The sequence below is a fragment of the Anser brachyrhynchus genome, assembly GCF_964034855.1.
Source record: "Anser brachyrhynchus genome assembly, chromosome: 24".
In the NCBI taxonomy this organism is placed as follows: Eukaryota; Metazoa; Chordata; class Aves; order Anseriformes; family Anatidae; genus Anser; species Anser brachyrhynchus.
The window spans coordinates 4,530,277-4,538,560 of NC_137717.1; positions in this window are offsets into that span (position 1 = coordinate 4,530,277).

Genomic DNA, 8,284 nt, shown 5'->3' on the forward strand with positions numbered 1-8,284 from the left:
GTGCCCCGGGCGCAGACCTCGGCTCTCCCCTTTACTTATTCCTGTGCCCCCAAATGTTTTCCCTGCACCGTCAGGGTGAGTCGGCTGGGGTTGGGAAGAGGAGAAGCGCGGTGTCCAGGTGGAAAAGCCCCGGAGGTTTGGCTGCAGCTTGTGTTTGGGCTGCGGGATGGAGCGCCGCGTGGCCGGGAGCCAGGGGCATCAGCATCAGGCGCCGCACCAAGGGCTCCTGGCTCTCTGCCTTCGTGCCAGGCGGTCCCTGCAGTGCGCCAAGACGTGGAGAAGGTCAGGGGAGCGGCGGCTGCTGCTTAAGAGGGCGCTTGATAGGGCTGAGTCAGGCTCTGCTCCCAGCTGGCTGGTCCTGCTCCCTGCTCGGGGCTGTGGCAGACGCCGGGAGCTCAGGAGAGGAGTTCTGGGGCTCTGGGGCTTGCAGCAGGGAACGGGGCTGCAGCATCCCTCGGCTGCATGGCTCCTGTCCCCCACCTTTCCTGGGGAAAGGATCGCTCTAGACAGCTCAGCAAAGCGCTGGGGTTTTCCCTCGGCACTCAGACCGAGCCCCGAGGGGCCGGGAGCTGGAATCCAGAGCCAGGCTTGGCCGGATCCCAAGCAAGGGCTGAGAGCATCGGGGTGTCGGTGCCAGCCCTGCCTGCGTCTCCCAAAAAATTGCTGCGTGTTTGGGGTTTTGGAGGTGCCCTGCCTCCTTCTGGGGAGCTGAAACGTGGGAAGCTCTACTTCTAGGGCCATGGTCCCGCTCCCTCCACCACGGGGCTTCCTTGGGGCTTAGCTCCAGTGGTGCCGGCACTGGTATTTCGGTATTTCCCAAGGGAGAGGAGGCACCAGCCTGCGGGTGGGCAGAGCCTTCCACCCTCCTGCTCCCCAAGGCCATCCCAGCCCTGCACCAAGCTGGGGACAGACTCATGCCCAAGCCCCCCAGCCCTGTCCCCATCCCCGTCCCCATCCCCAGCCCCAGCCCTGTCCCTGTCCCTGTCCCTGTCCCCATCCCCTTCCTCTGCATGCCACAGCCCCAGGGGAGGCTTTTGCAGGGGAGATTTATTCTGCACTTATCGGGTTGGTTTTATTTTCTAGAGAGCCCTTGCGGGGCTGAACGCCTGCAGGTCCCAGCTGGCCGGTCCCCAGGGAGCCGTCGGCCAGCCCAGCCTGCACTTAAATAAAGAATAGTAATGAGGAAAAATTGAAAGCGGCGATTTAATGATTGGAGCATCTCTTCTTCCCCATCTATCCGTCCATCCCCCTAAATATAGACATATATTTTCTGAACACCAAATGCCAGCATCCCTGCTCGGAGCCAGCTGCCCGATTGCCACGTGAAGTGGCTGAGAGCCAAAGACAAGTATTTAAAAGCCATATTAAATGACCGATGCCTAAAGCCCTGAAGGAAGCGCTCTCCTGATAGGTGTTTATTTGTTGAAGAGAGGAAAGCAGGCCGGGAATATACATATCCCGCCCCCCCAAGTTTTGACTGCTCTGGTTTGGGGCTGGATTCGCATTCGGTGTGCAATTCCCCCCCCTGTGGAAGCCGTCCTGGCGCATCCAGCAGCCTCACGCAGTGCGGGTGGGCCACGGAGGGCACAGGCTTGGCTGAAATGATGTTGATTTAAGGTTTTTCATGTTGTCTTTTTTTAACCCCCCCCTCTCCCACGGAAAGGCAGCCAGGCGTTCTCTGTGGTATGGGGCACACAGGGGGTGCTGCAGGTTTGGGTGCTGCCGGCACCCTCGCCCCACGTGCTGCCACCACCGGCTTTGCTGCCAGGGGACAGGGAACAGCGGGGGGGGGACAAAGCTCCTGGCCCCCTCCAACATCCCTCCTGGGCTTCACCCTCACTCCAGCCTCAGTGCAAGGGCAGCTTGAGCTCCTGGTGCGTTTTACAGCCGAGCCAACCCCCGTGGCAGGAGCACTGGGGAAGGGCCGGAGCGAAAGCGGCAGACGTCTCTCAGCCCTCCCCGCGCCACGATGGCAGGCTTGGAACCACGCTGCTGGGACAAAGACGGGAATCAGGAGTAATTACAATAGCACGAGGCACGCACGGCAACCTGCAAAGCGCCCGAGCCCACGTGCGTGTGGCTGAATGACCGCGGGCAGGAGCGATGCCACGGCTGGAGCACGGCGGTGCCAGCCCGTAGCCGCCTCCACGGCGCTGTGTTTTCCCCCAGCGTGATCCCGGCTCGAATTAAAGGTCTCACGTTGCTCCAGGGGAGGTTTAGATTGGACATCGGGAAGGATTTCTTCACAGAGAGGGTGGTCAAGCACCGGGACGTGGGGTCTCCATCCCTGGAGGCGTTCAGGGGACGTGTGGATGTGGCACTGAGGGAGGCGGTTTTGTGATGGGGCATCAGCAGCAGGTCAGGCTGAGGGCTGGGTGTGGTGATCCTGAGGGCTGTGTCCAACCTAGATATGATCCTAACCAAAACCATCTTCACGAGAGGCACCAGGACCCCCCTTTCCAACTGGTTGTGCCCCCTGGAGACCACCTGCCTCCAGGGAGCGATTTTTGGGGACCCCATGACAGCAGGCAGCATTAAGGGAATCCAAGCGTCTTCCCAGGAGGCAGCACCCGCCAGCCCCGTCCCCCTGCATGCACAGCCCCATTTCCAGGGGAATAAATCCGCTGATAATTGTGCTCCATTAACGGCTCGAAATGTTCCCCTGCTCCCAGGGCTCCGCTAAGCGATTCCCTCGCTGCTCGCCAAGCAGCAAGCGCAGCCCCCCCCGAATTCATGGCACGGCAGCGCTGTGGCCTTGAGGTTGGAGCTGTGGGTGGGTGGCAAAGGGATGTTTTCCCCTTGCCGTAGCCAAGATACCTTATGAGCAAAGCAATTTTTCTCTCGCCTCGTTCCTCTCCTTCCCTCTGTATCCGAGCGCATCCTCGGAGGGCCGGGATGACTCACTGCAGCGGCAGCGATGTGAGGGCATCAGCACACGATTCCTCCAGGGACCTTGGGGCTCAGCAGCTCCCTTCACCGGGAGTTTTTATGCTCAGGGCAGCTCTCCTGCCCCCAGAAAATGCCAAGCGAATGGGCAGAGGACTCAGGGGACAGCCCCTGGTGGAGCTGGCTGCTGGCCCCAGCAGGTGAAGCAGGGACCGGAGGGATGCTCGTGGTGCACATCAAGTGCCACCAGCAGAGCTGGATCGTGTCCCTTCCTACCGCAGCAAACAGGAGCCCAGCCGCCCCTTCAGCCGCAATCCCTGAGCAGCAGTGGCTGCAGTTAACTCACTAATTACATGCCCTGCACGGCCAGGCTGCTTTGCAGAGTGCAATTAATTAGCATTAGCTTCCCTGATGGTCGCTGACCCTGCCAGACTCGGGAGTAAATTGGCTGCTGTGGGTAATGGCTTCGCCGCGCGCGGCTGGCGGCGGTGGCGCAGCTCCTGGGCAATCACCGCCTTGCAGGACGAGCTATTTATATTTCCACTTCTCGAGTCAAGGCAGCTTGCTGGAAGAATGTGGCCTCGTGTGCCAGCTGCTTGTGGCTTTTGGGCTCATTCGGACCTTGGAGGAAAGGGGCACGGAGTTGTGGGGACAACCTGGGGCGCTTTGTGCCGGAGGAGACGGTTGGCCAGGTCCTGTGCGTGGCCAGGAGGTGCTGGGATGGTGCAAGTATGCTTTGGGGATGCTGGAGATGGGCAAACCAGGCTGGGAAACGTGCGAATATAATTTCTCTTCTGCAGCACAAACCCTGAGCTATCAGACAGGTGGGACGCAGCGGACCAGGGCATGGGAACCTCGGGGCGCGCTCCCAGGCCCTGCTCCATCCCCTCTGCCCCGCTCCTGCCCCGCGAGCCGGCGCCTGGCCCCGGGCAAACGGCACTAATTCAGCGCACATCCAGCCCCTGCTCTTCCTGGGAGCCGCGTGGCACTTCATTAGATCACTAAAGATTAATCTGCTGCTCGTAATTGCCAAGTGCCTGAGAGCTCCTGGCAGGGAGGAAAACAAGTGTCAGGCGAAGAAGCCACCACGGGCTTGTTTTTGCCTTTGTTATTTAGGTCGTTTTACTGGTGCGGTGAGTGCGGGGATGGGGATTGAGCTGTCTGGGGAGGATGAGGGGCGTCTGCTTAATTTGGGGATTTCTTGGGGTGTTTCTCTCGTTGCTGCTGGGACTTGGAGGGGAGCAGAAGCTGGTCCTGGCCCTGCAGGACAAACAGCCGCCGTGCACGACCACGGGCTCAAAGCAAGAGCGGTTTCCATCACCGCCGCCTCTGTCCCCCCGGGTCCCAGGAGGGAAGAGCTCATGGCTGCAGAGGGATGCGGAGCAGCCCATTTCCAGGGCATTTTTTGGGTTGTTCCTGGGGCTCGCTGCTCGGTTCCTCCTCCTCTGCCTCTTCAGCTGAAGGAGGAAAAAAAGAAATCCCTGCCAAGAGCTGTGATTTTAGGAAGGCTGAGATCAAAGCGCTCTGCAGACTCAGCAAACCTTGGCTAGGAAATAACAGGGCACCGAGTTGTCTTCAGGAAAAGTCGTATCCTGTAATTTTCCATGCAGCTTGCTTCATCCTAGAAGCAAAGGTTTGGGTCTGGTTTAGTCTCAGTTGATGCATTTAATCACCAAAAGGCCTGGGGGGAGGCAGGGGGTGATTTTAGGGCACTGCATCCCTGCAGCTCAACGATCCATTTCCCTCTGGTAGACTGTAAAGGTTGCAGGTGACAAACTGATTGTTTTTTCCTATATTTTTCAATAAAAAAGAAGAAGAGGGAGAAATGCCCTCCAGCCCCTGTCAGCAGCTTTGCTCCATGGGTTTGGGCTGGGGCACCCAGCCCTGGGCTGAGCACGGAGGTTGGGTGATGGAAGTGGAGACCTTTGGGGATTTTTGGGGGCTGAGCTTTGCTTTTGCCCTCGCCTGGCTGGGGCTGTGGGGGCCATGCAATGGGGAGAAAATGGGGTCGGGGGTGTGGAGCCTCTCCAGCAGGGCTGCTTTGGGTGATCACGGTGTTGTTCTTGGAGCTGCCGTGGAGCAGCTGATTCACTAAAATCAGCGCAGAACAATGAAGGAGAAGCGAAATTGCTCATCTTGCATCACAGCCCAGCGCTGGAGCAGGCACAGGGAGGCTCAGTGATTTTTTTTTTCCTGCTTTATGCATATTTGTGCATTTTTTCAGTGCCGGGGAAGTTCTGTGTGATTGCACCGTGTCCCTCTGGCAGGTATTTAGGGACCTGCTGCACCTTTGACACCCTGGACCCATGGGTCTGGCCCCGCCGAGGCCAAATCCCCACTCCCCAAATCCAGAGCGCAGGCAGCAGGCACCTTGTGCTGGAGAAAATAGAGCTTTGGGTGCAATTAAAGCAACAAAAAAAAAAACGCTCCTCATCCGAGCAGCTGTGTGCTGGGCTGTCCCCACCCTGCACACACAGTCCCCGCACCGCCGAGCATCCCCCTGGGGACGCGAAGGCAGGAGCGGCACGGTTTTCCCCGGAGAGACAAATCCCTTCTCCTGACAGCAGCCAAGCAGCGAGGCCGTGCGGATAAATATTGCATGTGGCTTCGGAGAGCTGGCGAGGCAGCCAGCACCTGTGCCGGGTGGGTAATTACGGATCGATCCCTCGGCTTGCCGAGGAAGCAGCTCGGCGCGGGGACGGGGCACGTCCGCGGGTACCTGTGGGGAAAAGCCCAGCCCTGCTGGAGAGCTGGGGAATTTGGACAAAACAGGAGGCGATGCCACGGGCAGTGTGGAAATAAAACCTGTGATCCCTGCTGGCTACAGCCAGGGGAAGAGTCCCCCGGAAGGACGAGCGACATCCCCACAAAGGGGGTTCGGGAGGTGGTGACAGTGCTTTGGGGTCTGCTCTTCTTGTGCACCCCCAGCTGTTGGTGCAAGGCTCCTGGTGCAGAGCTTTTCCCTCTGCTGTGGGGCTACAGCACGTGGACACGTCAGGACACCCCTTTAACCTGTTTCCACCCCCCCAGGCTGGAGCAAAGCAGCCTCTGGGGGGGATACTTTGAGGCACAGGGGGATACTTTGGGGCCATTTTCCTCCCACCCCACCACGAGGGCAAGGAGGGCAGGGGGAGCGGTGGCTCTGCCCCGTCCCGGGGACAAGGCAGGGCAGTGCCCATGGGGCCATGGCAGGAGCACCAGGCAGAGCCTCCGGAGCTTCAAGGAGAGAGAAAATGCAAGTGCTGATGGAGCTGCGGGTAAATATCAGGGGGAATTCCAGCCATGCCAAGGCACGTGAGCTGTCCCCCCACTGGGTGCCAGCCCCCAGGTCCTCACCCCACTCTGAAACCCCAGCGGCGCCGTAACTCACCCCGTGTGTTTTATGGCCACCCTGAGCCCCCACCCCAAAGCTGCAGCACAACCTCTCCAGAAAAACATCTGGGGAGGGGAGAAAAGCCAAAAAGGGGACAAGGGGGTGGCGGGGACGCTCCCAGAGGAGCAGGGGCAGCCAGACACGACCCATCCCCAGCCTCTCCATCCCATTTCCAAGAAGCCGGGTGCTCTGCAAGCCCTGGCCGAGATTTCCCCACCTCTCTGCTCCAGCCCTGCGGCTGGGCACCCACCGGGCGCGAGGACCGGGGATGGGGTTGTCATGGAAACCGCCAGCACTGATTTTTTTTTTTTTCCTCCTCTTTTCTTTTTGTCAAGGCTGGAAAAAATGCGGGGGAGAAGGGCAGCATCGCCGCCGGGATGTGCGGCAGCGGTGCTTCTCCGGAGCCGCGCTTGCCTCTGGGGATCTCGATGCCCGTCGTGGTGGTACAGCCCTCGGGGGGACACGATGCGTTTTTGGCTCCCCCAGGATGTGCCCCAAGATGTGAGCTGGGCAGGGCAGGGGAAGCACGAGCATTTGGTGCCTGAAGCAGTGGCTGCACCCCCCAAGCCCTGATAAAAAGGCAATAGAAGCGCCCGTCCCCCCAGAGCTGTAGGGTTTCTCCCCCATCCTGAGCAGGCTGGGGGATGTGGGGGGCAGAGGGGAAAGCCCCGGGGATGTCACCTCGTGGCCCCAGGGGGGCTCGGTGGGTGACAGGGACCCTGCCTGGGCTCAGCCGGATCCCAAATGCCATCGGTGTGGGGAGCAGCACTTTGGGCACCAGGTTTTTGAGCACACCCAAGTGCTTGCAGCATCCCCCGGCTCAGGTCGGAGGCTCAGCCCTGGGGACTGTCCCCAGGAGCCACCCAGAGCCCATTGCAACCCCTGCAGGCAGCCAGAGGGACCCCCCCACTGTCCCTTGCCCCAGAGACCCCCCCCAAAACCCCCTAGAGCCCCAGTGACCCCCCAGCCCTGCCCCCAGCTCCCCCCTGCGCACCCCAGGTCCCCGTGCTCTCAGCTGGCCCTGCTCCTGTTCACAAAGCACCCGGCTCCCTGGGGGCCGAGCAGCTGCCCCGAGGGTTATTTACAGCCCGCTTCGTGCCTCCGCACGGGAATTTTGAGCAGAGCCCTCACAATAAATCCTTTGCCTGTGTCTCCCCCCCCTCCAAGTGCTGCCGAGACACATGGCCACATCTCTGCGGGACAGACGGACGCAGGTGAGTGCCAGGGCTCCGTTAGCCTCTTGGAAATTAATTTGGGGCCAGGCTTCCCCTGGTATTGCTCAGCCACCTCTGGAGCCCAGGCAATGCCCAGAGGTAAAGTGCCGGGGGGCACGGGGACGGATCCGGCCCGAAGGATCCAGCCAGGAGCGAACGGCACCACGACATCCCCCAGCTCAGCACGAGCCTCGTCTTTGCGGCCATCTTAGGGGAGCGTAAATCCTGGACTGCAAAAAAAAATGGGGCCAAATCCCCCGTTTCCCCAAATCCAAATCCGTTCCCCCCCAAATCCAAATCCGTTTCCACCCGAAGTGGCGCCGGTGCTCCCTGCGCCAGTCGCCGCACCGTCCCGCTGACGTTTTATTTGCCCACCGCAATCCTCCGTGTGCCTTAATTGCAGCCACACTTTGCAAGTGTAACTAATTGCCTCGGAGCCTTACTAATGATTTCAGCATGCTAATGAGTGCCAAAGCCCGAGGTGTTTTCCCAGGGGGCTGGAGCTGGCTGACCCTTCCCGGGACTACCAGGACCCTGGAGATGGGGGTGTTAGCACCCAAATCTGGGTGCAAGCTGCCTCGAGCTCTGCCTGGGGGAAAACTCACACCTCAGGCCGAGATGTAAAAATTACCAGTTGTTTTTCCATTGTTTTTGGTGGTCAGATGGTGTGGTGCTGAGGGCGCTGGGTGCAGGGAGCCTTGCAGGCAGTCAGGGGCACAAACGGCTCCGTCCACACCCGAGCACCCATCGGCAGCTCCAGCCCCTCCGCCCCTGCCACCAATGCACCAAAACACCTCTGGGGAAGCGTTCC